The 26,149-nt window shown below is 40.1% G+C and overlaps 1 protein-coding gene and 2 non-coding genes across 3 annotated transcripts in view; 2 read left to right on the top strand and 1 right to left on the bottom strand.

Moving 5' to 3' along the window:
* Sdc2 (syndecan 2) overlaps window positions 1-26,149 on the bottom strand; it is a 115,609-nt gene that overhangs the window by 30,355 nt on the left and 59,105 nt on the right. The window lies entirely within an intron of this gene.
* Window positions 426-530, top strand: LOC121824583 (U6 spliceosomal RNA). Its single transcript, XR_006066511.1, has one exon. It is a non-coding gene; the product is annotated as a U6 spliceosomal RNA (small nuclear RNA).
* LOC121824533 (5S ribosomal RNA) lies at window positions 13,896-14,014 on the top strand. The gene has a single exon (XR_006066473.1). It is a non-coding gene; the product is annotated as a 5S ribosomal RNA (ribosomal RNA).

Raw genomic sequence — 26,149 nt, forward strand, 5'->3', positions numbered from 1 at the left:
AAGACTTAAAACACACTAACACCCAGAAGAGGAAAAAAAAAAAAAAACACTTAGAAAAAAATCTAAATCAACACATTTACAATGTAACAAAGGCAATAAAGCTTAAACATAAGCAATAAATCCAAAAGTTAGATAAGAACAGTGCTTTTACAGGTAGAAGGGAAACAGCTGTTCTGAATGACAGCCATGAGCATCTAGCAGAAAGCACAGTTGTATGTGCCCAAGGGATTGATGACTTATCTTCTGATAACCTCCCCAGACTCAGCCCAAACCTCTGTGTGACTTCTCATTACAGAAAGGAAGTGTTCTTGACCAAACTTTAGTCAGATAAAACAAATGAGGAGGTCCGAACAGCTTTTAAAGAAGTGGTTTCCTTGATAGAGAAACCAGGGAGAGATTTTAAGCTGAGTCTACTGTGGAACCCAGTGTTCAGTTTGACAGCACATATTAAAACTGATACGATGCAGACAATTTCAGCACAGCCCCTGTGCAAAGATGACATACAAACTCAGGAGACAGTCTGTATTTTGTATCATTCTTACAAGTGTTCTGACCAAAAGAAATCTTGCAGGACTCAGGCTGAAGTCCAGCACAGACCATATGAGGAGAGCCTCCCAAACTGCTATGTGACACGGAGGAAGAGCTCCCTATCACACAGACTTGCCTCTCACGGGATGAACTGACAGCCACATGAACTGGGCTATCCCAAAGCAAAAAGTTTTTGGAAAGCAATCCTCACAAGAGGAAAAGCTGATTACTACAGAGGCTTACAACTAGTCAGAGCACGGAGAATAAGAACTTATAGAGTGCACAGCCCCAAATGTGAGAACTTTGTCATTCACCCTTTTCCCAAGGCTCAGGGATCACCATGAAAGAGGAGACAGAAAGATTTTAAGAATCAGAGGCTGCAGAGAACTACTGAGAATCTGTTCTCCAGACAGCTATTAGACATAGGAACTCACAGTGGCTACATACACAGACCTGTAAAAGATCAAACCAGTCAAAAGCTCCCACATGAATGGGGGAGGGGAGAAGCTATTGCCAGGTGAAGGCTACTGTGGAGGAAGAAGCAGTTTTCTTAAAGGATATGTCCCCTAACAAGTTGTCCATGTTCCAGCAGATGGCCCTGTCCCACATACACACTTGTAGCACTGAACAGACTCAGTGAATTAAATAAAATAAAAAAAGAAGCCCATGAAATTGGGAGGGAGAAGTGGTGCAGGATTATGGGAGACTTGGGGAGGGACTGGGCAGTTGATTTGATCAAACACATTGTATACATACATGAACTTCTCAATAAATAAGTAAAAGTTAACAGAGATAGAGAAGGGGTGGAATGAATGCCATCCTGTTGTGCCAGGTTGTGGTCTGTGCTCTTTATCTGAAGAACATATTCATAATCTTGAAAAATGATGGGAACAATAAAACCATGGACAATAATATTTTTTTCACCAACAAGGAACATTTCATAGCTGTGCATACTGACATGCTGGCCAAAGACCACAAATCTCAGAAAGGCAACCCTGGGAGTCTGGCTGCACCTTTCTGATCTGCTTCCATCAGAACTTCGATCTGTTTAAGAAGACACCCTGACAGTCTCTTCACAAGATCACATAACCTATGCTATGCAGTTGTAGAGGATAAAGGAGGTAAAAAAAAAAAAAAAAAAACAAGGCTACAAGATGATAAAATTATGTGCTTTATTAAAAATATTTAAGAATCACATAAAGGAAAGTGTTTTTTAAAAAGTAGCATATTTCATTACTTTTTGCCTCAGAGAAGGATAATGTATGGTAGTTCACTAGTAATTATTAAAAGTAGTGGTTAGAATGCATGTTCATAAACACCAATTCATTACAAAGAAAACATTTGTTTGTAAAAAATATGAGAGATTAACACAAGCAAATGTTGATGAGTTATATACATCCATCTTATCATTCCAGAAACTCAAAGAATTCTTTCTCCAATTTTGTCCCAGACCAACAAAAGTTACCAGCTGATTCCACCAGCTTTTATAGGAAGTCATACCAAAGGTTTTCTTCCACAATGATCCAGTACCCAAGAGTGCTCACTAAATATGATGATACAAAAGTCAGCCACTCTCTAAATATCCCACTCTCACCAGAATCTTCAGTGTGTCCAAAGTAAAAGACCATCCCATTCTGTAAGGCAGCTTGTGGCTGAATATGTATAAAAACGTTCATCGGGCAGACATGATGACAAACAATTGTAATGCCAGCAGTGGGGAGAGCTGAGGCAGAAGAGTCAGAAGTTAGAGGCCAGCCTGGGCTACACAGAGTGAACCTGTCAAAACAGCAAGGACACCACAAAACCCCAAAACCTAAAAAATTATTATTATTTTCTTTTTTAATGAATGACCCCTACTCAGTTTCATCTTATTATCCAGGGAATGCAATTAGTGCAGAAATAGAGCTGGTGCAGATCAGTGTGTTCCTGACTAGCGAGGTCACAGTGCCCATGTGTGAAATACCAAATGAAGATGTGTCCACTCCCCAAAGGCCTCAGGACAACAGCGGAAGACCTGAAGGATGTAGAGCAATCCTTCACCACTGTCCCCAGCTGGGATTGGAAGCCCTCAGCTCTGCCCAGTGCTCTGGAGCAAGCACATCCTCTGACTCCCCTTCTTGCAGCTTAACCTTGTGTGCTGTCGCCTGTACAAAAGCAACTGCCTCTGCCCCTCCTGCTTTTGAGGCTGAAGAATGTGGCTGAATGAGTGCAGCTGCCAGGACAACCTCTCTGGCATGCATGCCAGGCACTCCTCACCTAAGTGCCTTTCTCCTGCCTAGATGGCCCTGTCCCACTGGCAATGGCCACAGTTTCTCCCAGTGGTCACATTGCAGGGCAGCCCCCATGGAAACCCATTTGGAACTGCTCAAGCTCTGCCCAAAGAATGCTGTTTTTAATAGAGATTGTTCCTCTTTAGATCCTGTATAAAAGTAGCTGTAATTAATTGTTCTGGATGGGTGGGGGATGCCGTAAAAAAGCTGCTATTCCAAAAGCCTTAATATTGATTCTTTCCCCTTTCCTAGCTTTTAAGAAAACAATTTAATGCTGAGAAACCATAAACAGTTCTTCTAGACTTCAATAACATGAAACATTACCTAAATTACACACACACACACACACACACACACACACACACCACAGCATACATGACAACCCAAACCCATCTAATACTCTGTCTTTTGTTCACAGAGTGTTCTTTTTTTTTTTTTTTTTTTTTGTAAAGTCAGTTGAACAAGCTCAAAAATTATTAAATACTGATTAAACTTTGGCTACTCTTGTAACAGTTGTTTAGCAGGCAATAGTGACCTAAAGACTGAATGAAAATTCTTCATTCGAGATCTGGCATTTCAAATTCTCAACTTGCAAGATAATATACTACTTTCTCTGTGCCTATTTTTAGAGAAAATTGTCAATTCTAGGTCTGTATTTATAGACAGTTATGTTTCCAAGTGGTCACACCCTGACTGAACCTCCAAATAACAGAATATGTTAAGTCTTTTCACAGGAATTATAGTAGATATGTTATTCTGTTAAGTTTACCTTTTCATACTACGTCTTTTAGAAATTCAGGCATTTCAAAAGGCAAGAAGTCAATATTTAAAGTTGCAATGTACAGACAGTGTAATTTAGCATTTGCATCTAAAATCATACTAAAACCTATCACCAATATCAACAGCAAATATCCAGATTAGATACCAAGGAAAAACACAATTTAATACAATGTTATTGGCAATTTTGTTTCAAAGGAAAAACTGAACACTTTATTAAAATGCCATATATAAAATGAACAGAAAACTGAAATCTACATGGAGTGACAGCCGGCAATACTGTGCATCAGTGTTACACCCACCATAGGAATGGAATTAGAACTGACCACATCCAAAGAGCTGGCAAAAAGGGAAAATCTTAACTGCTATTTGCTTTGCTCCCAAATAACAGTAATTTCAATTTCAAGGCAGCTAGCTACAATTTCTGTGGCACATGTCCACTATTCATTCAAGCTTCACATTCCTGGCATGCAGTGGCCATAGGAGTTTATGGAAGGGATGGGCATGAACTCACAGTTTTCACTTGAATAGTTGAATTCCCTCTCCACACATATCCCATCCCCTCAAATTAGAGAAAGCCTTTGTTTTTCACCCAACTACATTAGCAAGAGTTGGGAGATCTATAAGACTCCTTAACACTAGCTGATCAAGAGCCCAGACTGCTATCAAGCCCAGCATCCTGCGGCTGTCATGGGGTATTTCACAGCTTCACTGGCCGGGACAGCCTTTTTATCCCCAGCAAGTCATTTTAAGCAACATTTTTCCCCCAGCAAACAAATCTCTCGGCTTCATCTCTTCTATTGTAAAGTGGCAGTTGCACAAAAGAGCTAAAGCATTAGAGAAGCCAGAATCAGCTTGGTCAACTAATTCCAGTCCCATCCTCCAGCTGGAATGCTTTTATGTGAATCAGGGTTAGCCACTGAAAGTTTCTGCAGTGAAGGAAATTTCTGCATCTGTGTTGTTCAAAATGGTAGCCACCAGCCACGGAGTGCTATGGAGCAGCAGGGAGGTAGCCAGTGCAACTGAGGCACTCTTTTTTATTTACTTTTAATTAATTTATGAATTAACTTAATTAATTAGTACTAATAATTAATAATTAATTATTAACAAGTGGCTGGTAGCTGGTGTTACTGAACAATGCATTTCTAGGGAGATTTGAGATGATGCTTAAAAGCCTGGGCCCTCAGCCTGACAGTGGTGGCACACGCCTTTAGTCCTAGCACTCAGGGGGCAGAGCCAGGAGGATCTCTGTGAGTTCAAGGCCAGTGTGGTCTACAGACTGACACTACAGGACAGGCACCAAAACTACAGAGAAACCCTGTCTTGGAAAACCGAAAAAGCAAGCCTGGGCCCTCAAAAGCCGTCCGCACTGCCAGGCTAAGCGTCTCCTCTTGGATAAGCTGCTTAACTGTATATTTGCAGCAGTCAGTGCCTAACAACTTAACTGCCCTGGCTACCCCCGACTCCCTAACGAGGTCATTTAATGACTACTGATCCAACGACTGTTATGTACAGAAGCATTCTATTGTGAAACACAACAGTAAGGGCTAGTGACACAGTTCAGTGGGCAAAGGTGCCGCTGCCAGGACTAAAGACTTGAGTTAGATCTCCAGGACCCATGTAGTGGAAGAGAGAATAGACACCACAGTTTGCCATCTGACCTCCACACATGTACTACCACATGCATGTGCAGGTGTACACACACACACACACACACACACATTTTAAAATTTTAAAATTCACATTTTATGTGAATGGATACACAAATGGGTATATCAGGACACTGGAATATTACTCAGCAATAAACACAAATGAGCTATCAAGAAACATGGAGGAAGTATGACTTGTATTTTGCTTAATAAAAGAAGCCAATATGGTAAGGCTACATATTGTATGAATTCTATTTCAAGATATTTTGGAAAAGGCAGAACTATAAATACGTTAAAAACATCAGTAGTTACCAGGGAATCAACATTAAAAAAGAGGGAGATAAATAGGTACAGTGTATTGGGCTTTAGGGTACTGAAGTATCCTGCATTATCCCATAATGGACACATGGCAGTATGATGTTATCAAAATCCACAGAATACTGCAATGTGAAGAATCAACCTTAACATCAATTCTGGATTACAGTTAATAATAATGTCTTAGTACTGGTTCACTGATTACAAAAAATGCACCTCACTAACATAAGATGTATTAGTATATAAAATGGGGAAGGGGTGTTTGATGGTTAGCTTTAGTTGTCAACTTAACACAGTTCTGAACACCTGGAAAGAGAGTCTCGATGAAGCAGTGTCTACACTGTATTGTTTGGCCAGTGGACATGTCTGTCAGGGATTGTCTTGATTGAGTTAATGGATGTGGGTAGCACCATTCCCTAGACACAGTGTCCTGAACTGTATGAGTGAAGAAACTGAGCTCAGCACAAGCAAGCAAGCAGGCACACCCACTTCTTTCTGCTCCTGACTACTGCAGATGATGTGACTTGCTGTTTTCAGTTCCTACGACCTTGACTTCCCTGCTGTGATGGACTGTAAACTGGGAATTGTTCCAAAATGAACTTTTTCTCCCCTAAGTTATTTTTGCCAAGATATTTTATCATAAAGACAGAAATTAAACTAAACAGAAGGTAAGAGAAGTATTGTGTACTATCTACTCAATTATTCTATAAACGTAAAATGGTGCCCAAAATTAAGTCTATTAATTTATCACAAAGCCAAATTCCTAGAGAACTCCTTGGACCTCCCACATATTCTGAGCTATGATCTGGGTTATGGTCCCTACTACAGTAAACATGTGTTTTCTTAAGAAATCAGCACAGAAGAGATGCTTTCTAGTCAGCAAACATCTGGGTACTCAGCTATCTTCACTTCATGGCACCAAACTCAACTGACATCAGCAAATAGATGCATGCTCTCAGACTTCAGCATGTTTTCAAGTGGTCCATTCATAAGTGTGGTGAGTGTTTTCTATTCATTCTTATTCAATTCTTCTGGACAGCACTGCTGGTACCTCAAGAGGAGAAGAAACTGCTATCAATCAATGGGAAAGTGTAGCCTGGACTATAAATACAGCTCATTTGCCTATATATCTTACACAAATAGTTGCCACTGATCCATCCACTTGGCCATCACAACTACATGAACAGTCTCTGATGTATTAAGTTAATTTCAGAATATAAAAGATCCATTAGATCACATTAAAAAAAACTAGAAAAGACATTTTGAGGACAACTGGAAAATCTGACTGTGAGCTACATATTAGACAATATTGTTGAAGCATTAACTTTTTAGGCCTTACTCATTGGGGGACTACTAAAGTCTTCATGGGAACAGTATCCTCTTACTTCCTACTGATGGAACCACCAAGATATATATATATATATATATATATATATATATATATATATATATATATATATATATATTATGATAATGTATCTCCTATTATTGAATTTAGATATAGGATATTATCTGTTATTTTAATTGTTCTATACATTTGAGAATTTATAAGCAAAAAAGTGGAGATAGGGGACAATCCCAGTTGAAAATTTTTTCACAATTTTCATACCAGTTAGAAGAGTAAGCTGAATTTCACTAAGAATTATGCCAGCTTGTAGGTGGTTGGGACTCATATGAAGGGTGGTGTGGTTATCAGATTATTGTCCTTGAGAAAACGTGCCTGTCAACAGATCATCACATACTAAATGGAACAAGCTTTGTTAAGGATAGAAAGAGAAATATAATGGTTAGGAGGTGGTTTGTCCTGAGAGTGCATGAGCTATGTGAAAGGTGATAGAATCTATTTTTTATTTGTTGGTTGGTTTTGTTTTAAAATTATTAGATGTATTTACTTATTTCTTGTGGGGTGGGGTACATATGTGCCACAGCATACATGTGGAAGTCAAACAAAAACTTGCAAGAGTTGGTTCTCTCCTTTCACTATGTGGGTCCTGGAGATAAAGCTCAGATTATGGGGCTTGCTATAAGTACCTTCCAAGCCGAGCAGGAAATCTTTAGGTCATGGGAAGAGCTTCCCACCAATGGGATTGAAGAAGCCTTTGTGGAAGCCTTGGACTCTTCACAAGCAGATTGTTGTAAAAAGCAACTTGTGTGCTCTGGCTTCCTGTCTAGTGATATGACCCCTCCCTGACACACAATACTCTGGCCACTGTAGTGTTATCTATGGTGAGTTCTCACCAGCTCTCAGCTGCTGATAGCACCATGCTTTTGAAACTGTGAGTCAAATAAGCCTCTTTTCTTCTCTATAAAATTATCCTTCATTGGGTATTTCTTTTTTTTTTTTTTTTTTTTTTGTTTTTTTTTTGTTTTTTTGAGACAGGGTTTCTCTGCGTAGCTTTGCGCCTTTCCTGGAGCTCACTTGGTAGTCCAGGCTGGCCTCGAACTCACAGAGATCCGCCTGGCTCTGCCTCCCGAGTGCTGGGATTAAAGGCGTGCGCCACCACCGCCCGGCGGGTATTTCTTTATAGCAACAGAAAAACAAGCATTAAGGAGGAAAGCTTAAAGGTAAAAGGAGTCTTCAAAAGGGAGAATATAGAATCAATCAAGAGAGGGAATTTGCTTATCAGAATGACATGCAACCAATTATTTGGTACCTTTTCACTGGACAAACATATCAGAGTCACAGAACAGGACCATTTTTTATACGTGTGTAGCTGTGATGGAATTCTTATATTTATTCCAAGGCTAAAGTAATAGAATTGGAGGTTTAAAAAAAAGGAAAAGAAAATACAGGCTGTGAATGGCTCAGATATTATCACCAAGAAAAGAAACCTTCACCTTTTCAAACAAGTGACCATGGAGAAATCATTGCATGGTTATGTCAAGAGAGCAGAATTCAGGTGCAGTGCAGCCCAGTGAGAAAATGCATGCTTAACACACACAAGACTCCAGGTTCAACTGCCAGCAGCAAAAGGAAAAATAACAAGAAAGCATCATTCAAAACTTCTCTCCTTCTCCACCAAGCCCTCAATTTAGTTAATAAGAAATGGCTGATAGCATCAATATCTAAATTATTTTTATATTGCATATTGATACATTTAAAAGACAATTTGAAATTCAAGCTGCACACTTTGGATTTGTATATTTTTCTGTTATACTTCAGTATAAAGTTGACTAAAATAAATAATAAGAGAGTAACCTTAGCCTTAGAAAATGAAGCCCATTTCCCCAGTTAGAGCATTCTTTTTATTTTTTTATTTTATTTGTGCATGTATTTATGTGTACATAGGTGTACATGCATATGTATGCCATTTATGTGTGGAGGCTGAAAGTCAACTATGGGTGAGTGTCATTTTTCAAGATCTGTCCAACTTGATATTTTGAGTCTCTCTGGGACCCAGGGCTCATTAATTAGGGTAGGGTAGCTGGCAACTGTGCAGGATCCTCATATCTCTGACTTTCCTGTGCCTGGATTAAAAATATATACCACCATACCTGAATTTTTGCCTAAGTGCTATGGTGGAACACAAATTCCTTTTTGTTTGTTTATTTGGGTTTTTTGTTTGGTTCGGTTTTTCCACTCAGGGTTTCTCTGTGTAATAGCCCTAGCTGTTCTGGAACTTGCTTTGTAGACTAGGCTGGCCTCAAACTCACAGAGATCCACCTGCCTCTGCCTCCCAAGTGCTGGGATTAAAGGCTTACACTACCATGGCTCAGCATGGAACACAGATTCTTGTGCTTGCCTGTCAAACTTTACAGAGTGAGCTATCGACCCAGTCCCCAAGCATTTTCTAATGGGTGCATCTTGTGGCTCTTTTCCAGGCATCCCTGTATATGTGAGAGCTAATTTAGAAGCAGAGCCAGACACTCGGGAAATATAGAAAGCTTGGTATCTTACAGTAGTAAAGCAAATCCCTCCCCCTCCACTCCATGTTCATAAAAGAGAAAATCTTGGCTTTATGATTGTTTGGAACATACATGTAATGTAACACATTTTTCCATAATCCAAGTTTCCAAAAAACTAGTCACAAAATAAAGAGAGGTGTCAGCTGTGCTTCCCATAAAAGAGGGAGTGTAAACTGGAGCCTCAAAACCATCAGTTGGTAGCTATGAGACGACCATGGTAAGATGTGTCATTCTATCATGATGGAGTAAGATCCCCGAGCTGGACAGACAGCAAACCTGGCTTGGTTTTCAGCTAGTAGAGGTTTAGTTCCTAGTAACCATAGATAACACACTCTTACCTGGTTGTCACCTGTGGGACAAGCCAAGATGCTTTTGTGGGGAGTTCTTAGGAGGCAACTACAGTTTAAATGCAGAACACACATGTCACAGCAGCTCTAGACAAATTTCTCTTGAGCCAGAGGCTGCTGCAGCCAGTCCAAATTCAGGAAACCACAGGGAGGCTTTCTTGTTATGGATAAAGCAAGCAATTTGTGGTGACAGTGTTATTTCTCTCCCCCATTGTCCTGATGGCTGTGCTATTAACCCAAAGGACCTATGCTGTGCCCTCTCCAAACTGGAGACTTTAAGGACTCAAATAGGCTAAAGATGCTGGCCACCACTATGCACTTAAGCCAAGAGCTGATTCATGTATCTGCTGAGTGCCTACTATGTGCAGCTGAGGAATGGGACTGTGGGACAAGCCAACAGGAGTTACTGAAATGAAACTTGGAAATAACAATTGACAGAGAATTACTTTCTCAGCTTAAATGGTTGGGTTCTTGAAGGTCTTCTGGCCACTTTCAAAAGAAAAATCAACATGGGATATGTAGGGAAGAGGAATCCAATCTGAAACCAATAAACCTGTACTGGAATCTATCTATAAAATGAGAAAACAGTAATGTCTGCCTCCAAAATTTCATAGGAAGGCTAAAGAGAGGAAGTGTATGAAGTAGTTAATAAAGACAACTTCAAAGGACACCATGCAAACAGTTCCTTCTATGTGTGAGGCTGCACTTGCTTTCTTGGGCAGACAGGCAAGGTGTCATATGGAAAGGAACTACTTGGAACTAAGCCAGGTGGCCAGAAGGATCCTGATGATCCTGACATGAACTCAGCAAAACAAACAAAGTGATCAAGACTCAAAGTCAATAAAGAAATGTTCTGAGGCTGTGGTCAAATCCACCCCCACAAAACAAAAACAAATAGAAACCTGCCCATCAATATGCAAAGTTCCTTAAGGTTAGAAATCATTTGAGTAATGTTCTCATTGGTTTATGAATGGCCCCTTTGCCATGAACTTAGATGACACAACTATGATCCTAGAGAAATGGCCCATTGTGTGTGCAGAGTTGAGAAGTCTTCTAGAAAGCGTATCACAATTTCTAGAATGTGGCTCATATGCCAATAGTTACATGACATGCAAAAGACTAAATATTTGCTGTTTTTAGTAAATTAATTTACACAGCTAGGATATGAGGCAATGCCCAGGAATTCCAGTGGAGCACAAAGTGTCCTGTGAACTTGAAAATTCAATATAGCCCGAGGCATCCTGCAGTCATCTCTCCACTTCCCAGAACCAGAGATGACACTTGAACCGTGTGACAGTGAAGTTCAAATATAACACAGAACATCTTTAAAAAAAAAAAAAAAAAACTAGAATGAAGGAGGACCTGCTATCACTGCTAGACTCAAAGAGCCTGAGTACAAAGCCAGAGATATTTCCAAAGCAAGAACATATTTTCATGCTATGAAAGATTTTAAAATGTGTAGCCCAGGCTGGCCTCAAACTCATGATCCTCCTGCCTCTGCCTCCTTCAGTAAATCCTACCGGCATGTGTATGTACCCACTCATAAGTGGATACTAGATATAAAGCAAAGGGTAATCAGGCAACAACCCACAACTCCAGAGAAGCTAACTAACAAGGAAGACACAAAAAGGGATGCATGGACCGCCTTGGGAAGGGGAAATACATGAGATCTCCATGAGTAAACTGGGGGTGAGGGGTGGGCAATAGAGAGTAGAGGATAGTGGATGAGAGCATAAGGGAATGGAACAGTTGAACTGGAACAGGGAGGGAGGGGGAATGCAATGAAAGAGATACCATGATAGAGGGTGATATCATGGGGATAGAGAGAAACCTGGTGCTAGGGAAGTTGTCAGGAATCCTCAAAGATGACCCCAGCCTGGGCTACTAGCAATAGTGGAGAGCATGCCTGAACTGAACTGGCTTGCCCCAGAGATCAGACTGGTGACTACACTAACTGTTATCACAGAACTTGTCTCCAATGACTGATGGAAATAGATGAAGAAATCCACATCCAATCACTAAACAGAGCCAGTCAAAGTGAGAGAAGAGGGATTCTATGAGCAAGTGCATTAGGATCATGATGGGGAAACCTGCAGGGACAACCAAACCAAACTAGAGGGAACTCAAGAAAGTTGAATCAATGGCTGTGGAGCCTACATGGGATTGGACTAGGCCCTTTGCATGGCGAGACAATTGTGTAGCTTGATCTGCTTGGGAGGGCCTCTGGTGGTAGGATCAGAATCCATCTCTGGTGCATTAGTGGGTTTTTGTGGAGCCCACTACCTATGATGGGACACCTCGTGAAGCCTTGAAGCAGCGGGAAGGACTTGAACTTGCCTCTACTGAATGTACCTCCACATGGGAGGCCTTGCCTTCTTGTGGGAGGGAGTGGAGGATGAGTTGCAAGGGAAGGCTGAGGGGGGTGGGAAGAGGGAAGAGGGGGAATCTTTGATTGGTGTGTAAAATGAATGAAAAATTCTTAATAAAAAATAATACCAAAAAAAGTTTAAAAAAGAAAGATTTTGAAATATTAGAGCCAGCGTGGATGGCCTTTAATAGGAGACTAAACAAACTCCAATCTTCATGTCTAACAACCCTTCCTCCTGAGAAAGTCAACCCTTCAATTTTCTTGTCCTGAGCCAAGACCTTTCCAGAAGGAAAATTTTACCTGCACAATAATAATGACTGCCCTAGTGAACTTGACTGAGTTGGGATCCAAGAGTGCCAATACTACTCATCTCTCTCTCTGGGCTCCATGCTCCAACGTGCTAAGACAGGGCTTGACCACAGTGAAAAGACTCAAGGTAAGGCCTTCTAAGTTCTTATTATTTGTGGAAGTTTTAGTTTGTGACAGTGAGACTGTCTTCCATTTCATGGCAGATCTATTATATAGCATTGTCTTATGCAAGCAGCAGGACACAGGGCTGTCCAGGAGCCAGCCACCAAGGATACTTAAGCAGAGATCAGTAAAGTCCACATGCAGTCTGAACAGATCAATTTGGAAACCGTCATTATCTCCAAACTACAACAGTATCAGATGAAACTGTCATTTTGTAGGTAATAAAGTCACCATTTTGTGTTAACTATAGGAAAATTCCCATTTTTTGTTTTAAACTTAAAAATGTTTAATGGCTATTAGATGAAAGGCAAAAGATAACCAGACTACAACCCACAGCTCTGGAGAGGCTAGCTAAGAAGAACCCCAAGAGTGATACATGGATCACCCTGGGAAGGGAAATGAATGAGATCTCCATGAGTAGACTGAGGGTTGGGGGACAATGGAGGGTAAGGGATAGGGGATGAGAACATAAAGGAACAGGATGGTCAAGCTGGAACAGGGACGGAGTGGAAGAACAATGAAAGACCATGATAGAGGGAGACATCATGGGGATAGGGAGAAACTAAGTGCTGTGAAATTCCCAGAAATCTACAAAGGATGACCCCACCTTAGACTACTAGCTATAGCAACGAGGGTGCCTGAACTACCTTACCCCAGTAATCAGATTAATGAATACCCTAGCTGTCATGATACAGCCTTCATCCAATAAATGATGGAAGCAGATGCAGAGATCCTCAGCCAAGCACCAGGCCAAGCTCTAGGAGTCCAGTGGAAGAGAGAGAAGAGGGATTCTATGAACAAAGGGCATCAAGAGCATGATGGGGAAACCTACACAGTCAACCAAACCAAACTAGTGGGAACTCATAAACTGTGGACCAATAGCTGTGGCGCCTCCATAGGACTGGAATAGGCCCTCTGCATAGGTGAAACAGTTATGTAGCTTGATCTGCTTAAGGGGCCCCTGGCAGATGGATCAAGATCCATCCCTAGGACATAAATAGGCTTTTTGGAGCCCACTGCCTATGGTGGGACAACTTACACAGCCTTGGTGCAGGGGAAGGGGCTTGGACCTGCCTCATCTGAGTGTATCAGGTTCTACTGACTCCCCCATGGGAGTCCTTGCTTCAGGGGAGGTAGGAATGGGGGCTGAGATTCGAGGATGAAGGCTGAAGAGTGGGAGGAGGGAGGGGAGGGGATCTGTGGTTGGTATGTAAAATGAATAGAAAATGTCTTAATAAAAATACTTTAAAAAATGTTTAATATAGTCTACGGCCATACCACCCTGAACGCGCCCGATCTTGTCTGATCTCGGAAGCTAAGCAGGGTCGGGCCTGGTTAGTACTTGGATGGGAGACCGCCTGGGAATACCAGGTGCTGTAGCCTTAAAAAAAAATTTTAAAAAAATGTTTAATATAATTTATGTGTGCACATGTAAGTGTGAGTGTTTGTGCATGTGTGAGAGAGAGAGAGAGAGAGAGACAGAGACAGAGACAGAGACAGAGACAGAGAGAGACAGAGAGCATGTGCACCACAGCATACATGTGGTGATCCAGAGAGCAGGGGTTAGTTCTCTTCTCCACTGTGGGCGCTGGGATCAAATTCTGGTGTCAGGCTTACAAAGCAGGCACTCTCACTCCTGAGCCATCCTGCTCTTCTAAAAACTCCTTTTTTTTTTTCTCCTGCTGCTTGGCTTCTAGTCTCAAGTTTTACGGAGAAGAGTAGCATACAAACTTCATGGTCCTACTCCCTGCAACCTAATCCATTCCATCTCCCCACACATACGAACTTGATACCACCCTAGGGTCTTGCCCCCGCCTTCCTCTGCCTTAGACTTTTCCTTCAATCTCTCTCCCAGGAAAGCCTAAAAGGAACACAACCCTAATCATCTATAACATTTTAAATTTTCTAGTAGTAAAACATATTTTTTAAAATGTATAGTTCACAGGTGAAGCTCTTAAAAGCTGTGGTGAAATACACATAACAAATATTATCAACCCAGTTTTCAGTACATAGTTCAATGCCATTATGTACAGTCACCTTATGTATCCAGCAGCACTTTTATCTCTAGGCTTTTTTTTGTCATCTTAAACTGAAATGACCCTGCATCCACTTATCAGTAACTCCCCACTGTCCCTTCCCCAGGCCCTCTACACCTTCTCCATGAATCTGATTGCAGCAGGTACCTCATAAGTGCAGTAAACATTTATCCTTTTGTGTCTAGTTTGTCTAGCTTAACATTCATTTTGACATAGATTGAGTGTATGTTTTCGAAAATGCTTGTGATGAGAAGTGCTTCAGATTTTAGAATGTGTTTTCAATTTTTTGAAGATACACACACAGACACACACACACACAGACACACACATATGTATATATCTTTGTGTATATATATTTATATATACAATTTGTATGTATACAGACTTGCATTCTATATACATATCTTAGGGACAAGACCCAAGTCTAAAGACTAAATTCTTTTATGTCTTATGTATATCTTGTGCACATAGCCTGGAGGTCAAGTCACATAATGCTTTTAGTAATTTTTGCATGTAAAATTACTTTACAGAAACTTTATAGTGCTGGATTTTACATCAGTAGCATCATACCTACCACAAACACACTGAGATTTTGATGTATTTCTGATTTTCAGGGTAGGACTACTCAAGGTATGATATATTCTATTTAATCTAAAATATAAAAGAATGTTTTACAATATAAGTAGAAAATATAACAAGAACAAAAGTTGTTTTCTTATTCTGGAGTCAAATTCAGAACCTCATACACGTTAGGCAATCACTCTATCACTTAGTGTATCCTCAGCTCTGTAACATCTAATGAAAATATTTGATATGTTTTTTTTCCATACTAAAGTTTTCAAATCCCAGCATGCATGTGTTTTATGCTTGCAGCATTTTATAGTGTGGCCTGACCACCTATCAAGTACTCAGTTGACACATGTCATGAGTGGCTCTCACAATGACAAGTTGTAGCATCTTATTTACTTCATCTGCCTTTTTACAATTTAAATTATATTCTGTTCCATGTTTAAATACTTTCCAATGCACCAGAATATAAGTTCCCAAGAGCATGGGGCAGATCTGGCTTTGTTTGTCTGTTTCTTGCTCTATACAAGCATACGTGAACTGAAATATGGTCATATAAAACTCTCTAGATAAATATTTTAAAAGTAACTACTGTTGGAAATGCAAAGATCTGTCTCCAAATGCCACAATGATCTTATATTATCTGGATAGAACCATCACTCAAGATGTCCTTTTTTTCATAATCCCATGTTATCTCCTTAGAACAGGAAAATCAAGTTGTCACCTTAGGGTCACTGAAATGCCTCACTTTGTCACTGTGACCTGCAGAACTTCCCTGAAACTCAGGGTCCTATTTACAGAACATAAATGAAAGTGGTTGGGGGTTATCACCTAGGGTTGCCAAAAACATTAAATCAACTAAAATGTAGAAGCACTTTGACCAGTGCCTGGTACTTTGTAAGTGCTCAGAATGTGCTGGACTGATAAATCACAGTAATATGTTTTACTATTGCTATTTCAGGAGTGATTTCATATTGGTTCAGGTGCTTGTCCCCTTGGCACAGTCCACCCATATGCCAGTACTTTCTCCCCAGAGGGCACTCATGCTCAGCCCTCACTCCCACTCCTGCACCCCTTTGACAGGCACCACTCAACTGCCTCTGGGAGCCAAACTAACACTCTAACTGGATAAGCGAGAGCAAGGAGAAAAAAGACAACCTTTGAGGAGACACTCAACTTCGCATCTCTACTCTTTCTCTATGAAGTGGAACAGTAAGAGTGAATACCTGTTGTATGTGTTGTTGGAAAAATTAAATGAGTTAATACCCACCAGAAGGTTTGTAGAGCATTTAACTCATAATAAGCACTCAATAAATATCTAAAACATTATAACAGAGGTCTTACAATTAGACTACAACTTTTATGGCCTCATTTTAATTTATTTAGTAAGCATTTAGTCCTTGGTAAGTATGAGGCACTGTGTCTGCATGGCCCTTGTTCTCAGCTTTTGTTCAGGTAGACAGACAGACACCAGTCAGGTATAATCATGAGGAAGACATTATAGAACCCCACAGAAGAAGAATTAACTTAGGTAGATATGAGACAGGCAAGGTTTTTCATAGAGGAAAGGACATCTAGACTGAGAACATAGCAAGAAGGAAGGGTGAGTGAGTGTGAAAGAACATTCTACGACTCCATTCCAAGCACCAACCACATGGAACTTCTCATTGACAGTTAATCACTTTTCATTAATCTCCACACTTTCTTGCATCTACTCTGACTTTGCCTCTCTACCTCAAATAGATGGAGAATTCCCACATAGATGTTGCCCTGTCACAATGCAATAAATGTACTTTCTGTTTTCTCTCCTAAGAATAAATACCCACAGCTCCAACACTGTAGCCTGAACCACTGTCCTAGTCATGAACATGCTAAGCAGCTCCTGACTTCAACACATACACACTCATTTAGTTTCTCATCAGTTTTCATTCTATAGACTTACAAGTGCAAGCAAGGATGGTGTAGGCTCTAACATTATGACATTATTTCTATTTATGAACCTAACATGCCTAGAAAGAGTGCCCAACTCCAGGCTTTCCCTTAGATAAGCAAGTGAACTTCCTTGACCCACATATACCACAGTCCATGTAGCAAACAGACCTAGCTTTCTTAGCCTTTACCAGAGACCCACCTTAACAATTGGACAGTTTAATAGGTTCTCTGACAGATAAAATATAAAAGACATTCATTCAGATCAATGCCTTTTTCATTTACACCTGCTCTTTGGGCTGGCCAATAGTGTCACTCATTATAGAGCATATTTAACTTTTATCCAGCACAATTGGTGTGCCAAGGTTAATTACTATAAGAACTTTGGAGGGAGTGAGGAATGACCCTCAGGCTTTGATTGAGATACTGAGTTAATGAGGCTCAGGTTTCACACTTTTTAACTCAAAGCAAACAAGAATGAGGCAAACATTTTAAGTTTATTGACACTAAAAACACAAGAATACTTTTTAGGGCCTTACACTAGGTAAAGAGCCAGGAATTCAGTCTAAATAAGGAAGACATGGGGGGAAAACACAGACCCTCTGTGTGAATCAGACCTGACTGGGAGTGAGAGCAGCACTGCATAGTTTTCTTTTCTAAAAGGTGGATACACCACTCACTACCGACCTTCTATAGCAGTTATCAGAACCACAGGCACAGAAGACACTGAATAGTGTGGGTGAGCACTGGATGTTCAACAGACATGACCTCCCCTCCATGCCTCATGATGTGAAGGTTTTAGTAATAAAAATAAGTTCATGAAAACATATCCAAGGCAAGGAAATTGCCCCTGTGAATTGTTCATCAGATTAAAGAAGGCAGAAGATGACAAGGTTTAAGCCCTAAAAGAAAATGTCATTATCTCTTCAGACCACAGTCAACTGGTAATTCATCCCTGTCTTTTTGTTACCAAAATTCTTGATTTGAATTCTTGATTACATTTGAATAGAAATTGTTATACCCTTGAGAGCTTACTGATAAACAGTTACATGTGAGCTTTGGAAAATATGGATGATATATTTGAACATACATATACAAACGTGTACACAGAAACACACTTTTTCCTGAACAGTAATGCTTAAAATGATGGAAAAAGTTATTGAAAAATATGTTAAAAAAATAGATCTGGTGTTTCCAAAAACACTAGCAAAAAAAATGGTAGTATATATACTTGCTATTTATATATCACAAAAATTAGTAAGCATGAGAGTGTATGTATTTAATATATATACATATATAAAGTATATTATATACAATCAAAATCTGCTATGCTTCACATTTTACTGTTTTTCCAGTTACGTGAGGAGAGCAAGTTAAAACATTGCACCATACTCTTTATCAACTTAACGAATGAACCACAGTGTCTGTTTTCAGAGCTATGATACCACTGATGGCTTTATAACTCTATTTTTTTTGGGGGGGGATGAATTAAATGCTCTTAGATAGTCAATACATAAAAGCCATGAGAGGATCTAAGGGTTAAATTCATAAGTTTATCAAAGTCAACTCCAACACTCTTTGTGAATTGTACATTTAAATGACCAGTTCCCATTTCTTAGGAGACCATCAAAGAAGCCAAGGATGAATTTAGCCATCAAGGGCAACAATCATGAGCAGTCATCATGTATCTCCATCTGCTATTCACTCTCTGTAAGTCTTCCCTATCATGTCAGTTAATGCTCCCTGAGCCCAGGGAAGGTAGATCAGGCAATGGTCATCACCAGCAACTAGCTGATGGACTGAGAGTCTCAGGTACTATCCATATTCATACAGCTAAAGCAACTGTATAAGAGGAAAGGCAGAAGACAGACTCAAGGCACATAACTCATGAGGCATGACTTCTGCCCTTTGCACTAAGGGTGAATCTCTAATGTGTCACAACTCAGCTCTGCTGACTGATCACAGAATTCTTTAGAAGTTCTCAGTTTCACAGGCTACTTGATTGCCTACCTCTAGGTCTTCAACTCTCTCAGGCTTCAAGAGAAGCATTGCTACATTCTAACTGGGTTTGATTTCTCTATGGCAGTCACCTTTGCACCTTTCTACCTCTTTGGAAGGTACTCAGTGTTTCACAGTCTAACTAATGGTGTAACAAAGCAAGATAGCACCACAAGGGCAACACATTCAACACAGCATTCACTGATGAAGCTGTCACTGGCCTCCCAGAATTTTGACTTTCTGCTCCCTCATCTCATAGGTCCTGCCTCATCTGTATCCTACAAGACTACACTTGCATATCATGTTAGGATCTATAGCTGTCAAACACTGTTTATCAGAAACCCTATTAAGCTAAGATTCAACTTGAATTCATTTCTATGATGCAGACAAACAAGGACAATACTTTTCAGTATGATCCTCTAAGGCCCTGAAATGTCTTCTGAATCAAAGAAGTCATATTCAGGATAGTTTCATTGATGACTATGTTTTCCAAGACTTAACAGTATTCACTCACAACACAAGAGGTCAAATTAGACTATTGCAAATAAAATGTTTACCTCTAAAATTATCTCGATATTTTAATTTTTTATTAACTGGAAAATACAACCTATCTCTATCATATGAGATCAAAATAGACATTCCATTTCCAAAACAAGTTTCAGAAATAATGATGTATCTATCGTTACTCTCATGTAAGGACAGAATGTGTAATTGAAATATCTCTTATATTCAAAACTTAAACTACTGTATTTTTCCCCAAATTACTTTCTTTTCTCCAACACACAATTTTTAGGGTAAAATGTTCCTGACAGAAAGGGATAACCCACTGTTAACTTATCAAAGGCTATGGGAAGAGTCAAAGCTTGAGATCGACTAATATACAACAGTAGATAATTAACTTTTCTCTGTGATCTCAAAGTCCAAGTCTCCTAACCAAGGGCAAGACAGGACAGACTCTATTACATGAGAATTTGAAGATGGGCCTCAGAAAAGTTCTTAGTAGCTCAAGGCATTTCCTCAGAAAGTACTACTTTAGATCAGACAGTCCAAAGTCCAGAGGTGTATAAGGGACATCTCAGTTTGTTTGTTTTGTTTTGTTTTGTTTTTTACCAGTCCCAAAGCTCTTTACACTTTCATCTTCAAGCCCTTCACAAAAGAAGCTCCATTCAGCAGGGGTCCTTCCAAGTGAGGCAACACCACATGCAACAAACACGTGGCTGCTCAAGGAGCTGTAGAATAGATCAGCAAAATGTAACCACAAAGAAAAGTGAAAAACCTGTTAGCTTATTCATCACCTTCTCATAAAAGCTTCAAATGATCTGCTAAAATTGAATTCACCATCAAAAATATCTTGCAAAGATAGGTGAAAACATCCCTGATGGCTTCTGCCTAAGCCTACAGCCCATGTACCCATGGCCACCACACCTTTCAAACCACCACTTTCTCTTCCACCACTAATAGTACAGACAACTGACACACTCATTTCGACAGATACAAAAAATCATCTCTATCAGCTAGTGATTAAATGCAAAATGTAAAATCTTCCCATGAGTACTAGTGAAGGCATCTGCATTTGTTACAGGATGTAACTTCCAAGCCATGGAGTTGCAAGATTGCATTACCTTGGGAACAAAAGGAATTACCAAGAAGCTGACATAGCTTGGCAAAACTATCTCTAGGACATAAGACCATAGATTGGAAACTAGAAGTTAACTGCTATCTGTTGGTCTGTAATGACCGTGCAGCTATAAGAGGCCCAGAACTAAATAAGACAACTCTCCTCACCTAACATATATATAGAGAGACACAAAATATAGCCCTCAAGTCAACAGCACATTTACAGAAAAAGGGTCTGTGGGCTAGAGTAGAATAGAAGTGTTGTGTATTTAAATTTATGATCCACTTCCAGTACAATTTGCTGCAGGGCTCTGAGTAAGCAGTGGCCTCTGTGTCAGCTCTCCATCACAGCAACGAAGACTGACATAAATCAGCTCTAAAAGAGAGAAGATTGGTTTTGGCTCATAGCTTTGGAGGTTTCAACTTGTGGTCAGTTTGGCTGCACTGCTTCTGGACCTGTGGTGAAGAAGACCAGGAATTAGAGCAAGCTGTTACCTCATGAAGGTTTGGAAGCAAGGAGAGAAGAGCAGTGTCCCAAAAATCTCCTTCAAAGATATTGTCTTGGTGACTGTTTCCATAGACCCACCTCTTAATGTATCCATCAGTTCCCAGCAGTGCTTAGCTGGGGCTGACACATGGGCTTTGAGGGAATATTTTAGTAACAGCATCCTTGTGAATTGGATACACATTTTAACCAAAATGTACTACATAAGAACCATAATCCTTCTATACCACCTTTGAGTCATGCTTGGAAGACTGGTTCTCACGATGAGGTTTCTGTATTATTATTATTATTATTATTATTATTATTATTATTATTATTAGCAGCACCAGCACCTGAACTCTTGCCATGAATATAACTCCCCAAAAGCCACCTCAAAGCCACCAAATCAAAAATTATTGGAATTGCTACAGGGAGCTGCATTCTTCTTGTGCTAAAGTGAGTCTGTTGCACACTTGAGTTTGAGGACATCTGGTTTAAAATCCAAGAGTGAAAAAACGAAAGTAGGAAAGTTATCTGTAGGAAGTAGGGGGATGAGGAAAGCACCCAGGTTGGGTAGCAAATGGTATGAAAGGATGTCCATGAAAAGATTCAAGTTAGACAAATGTCAGGGAATTGAGGACACTGAGTGTAGGCTAGATACTAAGAGTTCTCAAAAATTTTATAGATTGCTTTAAGGATGAGTTAGGAAGGGCTAAGGAAACTAGATAAAGGGTATCAATAAAGAGGGCCAGATCAAGACAATGGACCACAAATATGAGAGGGATTTATGACATTTTAGAACTAGAACCTTCATCAAACCCAGGCCACAGAGACACTCCACTGGTGCTGTTTATAGAAGAATCAGGAAAAGATAGATTTGAAGGAAGACTGACAATTAGTTGTTGTCTGGGTGATAGTGGGTGTCAAGTAAAAATATTTACCATGAGGTTAAAAAATTGGGGTAGGAACTGGAGAGAAACGGCAGAGCCATACAAACAAATTGAGGGTGACTTGTATTGAAATTATAGTCTGAAGCCAACAAATAGGTTACGTGAAGTGCCAAGGAAGAGGAACAGGCGAGGAGAAGGGAGGGGGAGGAGGAAGAGACAGAACTCCACAGTAAATCAATACCCTCTCCCGTAGTCTCTAACCTATTGTTATATTCACCCTGGCTTGACCAGGAGAGCCATCTAAGTCTCCAAATGGAAAATATAAGACTTAGACTAGCCTGTGGATACAGAGAAGAATGTAAAGGTTTAGGTGCAGTATATGATCATTTGCGTTGCTTGAAAACAAGCCAAAGTTTAGTTTAGGTTTCACCAGTGTGAAGCATTGAAGGTGAAGATGACCAGTTTTAATTGTTTATGTGGAACCCATAGGGGTATCCTCCAGAGCTCCCTGTCATCCTGACTCCTGGCGGACCATGGCCTTTAGAAATCCTGCCAGGGACCAGGCAGTGGTGGTGCACACCTTTAATCCCAGCACTCGGGAGGCAGAGGCAGGCAGATCTCTGTGAAAGAAAGAAAGAAATCCTGCCAGGGATAAGCAAGAAAAGCAATCCCAGGAATGATGTCACTTTGTCCAGGTTCAAGTAACTATAGGTGACTATACCCAGAAATAGGCCTACATATACATAATCACCTGATCTTTGACAAAGAAGCAAAAGCAAGACAATGGAGAAAAATCTTTTCAACAACTGGGACAGCTGGCCATGCACTCCATATACACAAAGAGATCCAAGTCTTACATCTTTAACATAAATTAATTCAAATGGACCATAGACCTACATATAAATGGTAAAACTGTCAAACTCCAGAAGATCAGCATAGGAGAAAATGTAAATAACCATGAATATATATTTGAGGTACAACATCAGAAGCCATGGTTCATAGAAGAAATAATTGATAAGACCATCTCTTTCGAATTAAGACCTTGTACTCAGCAAATGTACCTTGACATTGCTGAGAGAATGAGAAAGCATGGCAGACTGAGAAAAATACTTGCAGAAGACATATGTGATGAAGGACAGTTATACAAAGGCAGTATAGCAAGTGGCCTGTCCTGTTACCCAGAGGGTGCACCCACCAAGCTCTTATGAACCAGTATTTATGTGGCTTTCATTCTGTCCTGTTCCTCTTTACTGGCCCTCTGGGATATGTTCTTAGCTGAATGCAGCCACCACTGGGACATCTAAATTAAGACAAGTAAGTGACTTGGTTAGTTTTTGTCCATGTCACATAAGTTACCGTCATCTTGGGAAGTGGGAGCCTTAGTTGAGAAAAGGCCTCATGAGAGCAGCCTATAGTAAATCTGTGGGGCATTTTTTTTTTTATTACTAATGATGTGGGAGCGTCTGGCCCACTGTGGATGGTACCACCTCTGGGTAGATGTTCCTGAGCAAGCCATGAAAGCAAGCCAGTGGCAGCATCAGCATCTTCTGTGGTCTCTGCTCTAGTTCCTGCCTCCAGGTTCTGCCCTGTTTAAGTTCCTGCCTTGGCTTTCCTCAACCATAGACTATGATCAAAATGTAGAAGCCAGATAAACTCTTTTGTCCCTAAGTTATTTTTGATCATTGCTTTATCACAGTAACAGAATGTAACTGATACAACAACTAACTGGAAAAATGAGTTTGGTAAGGATGAAATTTGCTTTTTAGACATGGTATGGACATCCCTGCTGAATCTTTGATATTATACTGCCATGCCATCTAACAACTATGAAATAAACAATGGTATCGTGTAGTGTATGAGTATCTGGAGAATATACTCACTCAAAGCTATACCACCTACCCTGAACAGTAAGCTGCCTTGAATTCTCCCAGTTTCCTGGAGGACATTAGGAATCTGATATATATATATATATATATATATATATATATATATATATATATATATATATATATATATATATGTTCAAAAAGATACAGTCCCAAAGGGTATTGCTCCAATATGAAAGGTATTTCAGCTTCTTTCTTATTCTGTCTTTGAGGGCCACAAATCTTCATGCCTTCTCTATGTGACTAAGATGCACTAACAACTTCCCATTTCCCAAGCTTGAGCAAGCATGTGCTAGATACATAGAGAAAGGACATACTGAAGACTGGAGAGTACACAGCTCAAGCTGTCTGGCTTTTTTCCTACCAATATGCAGGGCTTCGATTTTCAGTGTGGTAAGTTATTATCTCTCTCAAGGTCACGGGTTTCATCTCCTGACATTGTAGAGACTGTATGGACTACAGATCATGCATTACATTAAATGACAGGACGGGGCAAAAGGGAGAAATTGTGGGGAGATGAGGAAGTCATGCTAATGGATGTAGCTTTAGAAAGGTGGGGAAAAGCTCAAAACAGATTGTGATGACGTTTGCACAAGACCAAATGCACTATAAACTGGTTAAATGTACACTGTGCATTTCTTAAGTAGATATGCCATATGGTATATAAAAGACATCTCCATAAACCTGTTAAAAAATCAATGGAAATTTTAAAGAGAAAATATATTTCTGATATTGTCATTTTTATGGAGAAGCATCACCTCAGACACTAACATCTGGCCTGGTGTTTCTTCACCCATGTGTTTTTAATTCCTTTCACAATCGGCTGTTCAATAACCCTAGAAAAGAAAAGTCTCTCAGGTACTCCTGGGCTGGGTTTGACATGGGTAGAATCTGCTGGTGTACTCTGGAGTTCAACATCTCTTTTCCTGCAGAATTAGGATTATAAAACTCACACTCTGGAACCCAGTGACACATCAAAACCAAGACATGAATGTAATACCTAGTTTTAATCACTAAATCATTACCAGAAATTCCCTTTTTGCCGATAAAGCAGGAAGGTAAAACATACTGAAAACAATACCTGGCGTGTGGCTCCCCAAACAGCAAATTAGACTAACTTTACCAGAGAGCCTGCTTGATCTCGAAGCTTCATTTTTCTTCTTCTCTCTGCAATCTGCAGTGGCTTCAAAGGCCCTCCTTGATAAAACCCTAACGGCTGCCTAGCCTCACAGTTCTACTTAGCTTCCCACATCTTTAACAGACAACATTCTCTCTTCTCCACTCCACATGCAACATCACCATGTCCAAGCAAGTGGGGATTCTGGAGTCATTCCTTCTTCCTCGCATCTAGCTAAATTGTTTAAACTCCACCTCGTGTCACCTCCTTCTTCATCTCCTCGTCTTGATCTTCCTCTCTTGCCATCATAGTCTACCTCATTCCCTTGTGTCAGAAGTACAGACAGATAGCTTAGCCTCAAATTTGTGGGACTAAATGTACTTTTTAATCCAAGTTAAGTCATGTAAAAACAGTTCAAAAATAAGACAAAAAAATCTGGGAATTAAGTGTAACTTTTTGAATTAGAGTCCAAGGGCCAGCAATATGGCTCAGTGTGTCAAGTTCTTTCTGTAAAAGCCTGAAGACCTGAGTCCAAACCACAAAAGTCCTTGTACATCTGTAGTTCTAAGACTCCTGCAGAGAAGTGGGGGTGGGGTCACCTGGAAGTTCAAGGGCCAGCTGGTCTGGAGTGTGTCGCACAGTGGCAGAAACAAAAGCGTTCCTGCTTCATCACGATGGAAGAGAATCATGAAAGTTCCTCAGACTTCCATGTGCTTACCGCCCACTATAACAACAACAATAACTAAAAAAACAAACCAGTGTCTGATTTGAGCCTTTCATTGAAGTGTTTCTCAAACATAAACAATTAGTTTACTACTATAGTCACAATGATCAGAATTGGGCAAAACAAGTCATGCCAAAAAAGTGCATATTGATTTACATAGACTCACCACATATCAAAATCCCATTCACTCATTTGCTCAGCAGTGTTGCTGGGTACTCACTGGGTATCAGAAACTTAGTCACAGAACCCCAAGGCAGTCTCAGGAAGTGA

The sequence above is a fragment of the Peromyscus maniculatus genome, chromosome 20, assembly GCF_049852395.1.
Source record: "Peromyscus maniculatus bairdii isolate BWxNUB_F1_BW_parent chromosome 20, HU_Pman_BW_mat_3.1, whole genome shotgun sequence".
Lineage (NCBI taxonomy): Eukaryota > Metazoa > Chordata > Mammalia > Rodentia > Cricetidae > Peromyscus > Peromyscus maniculatus.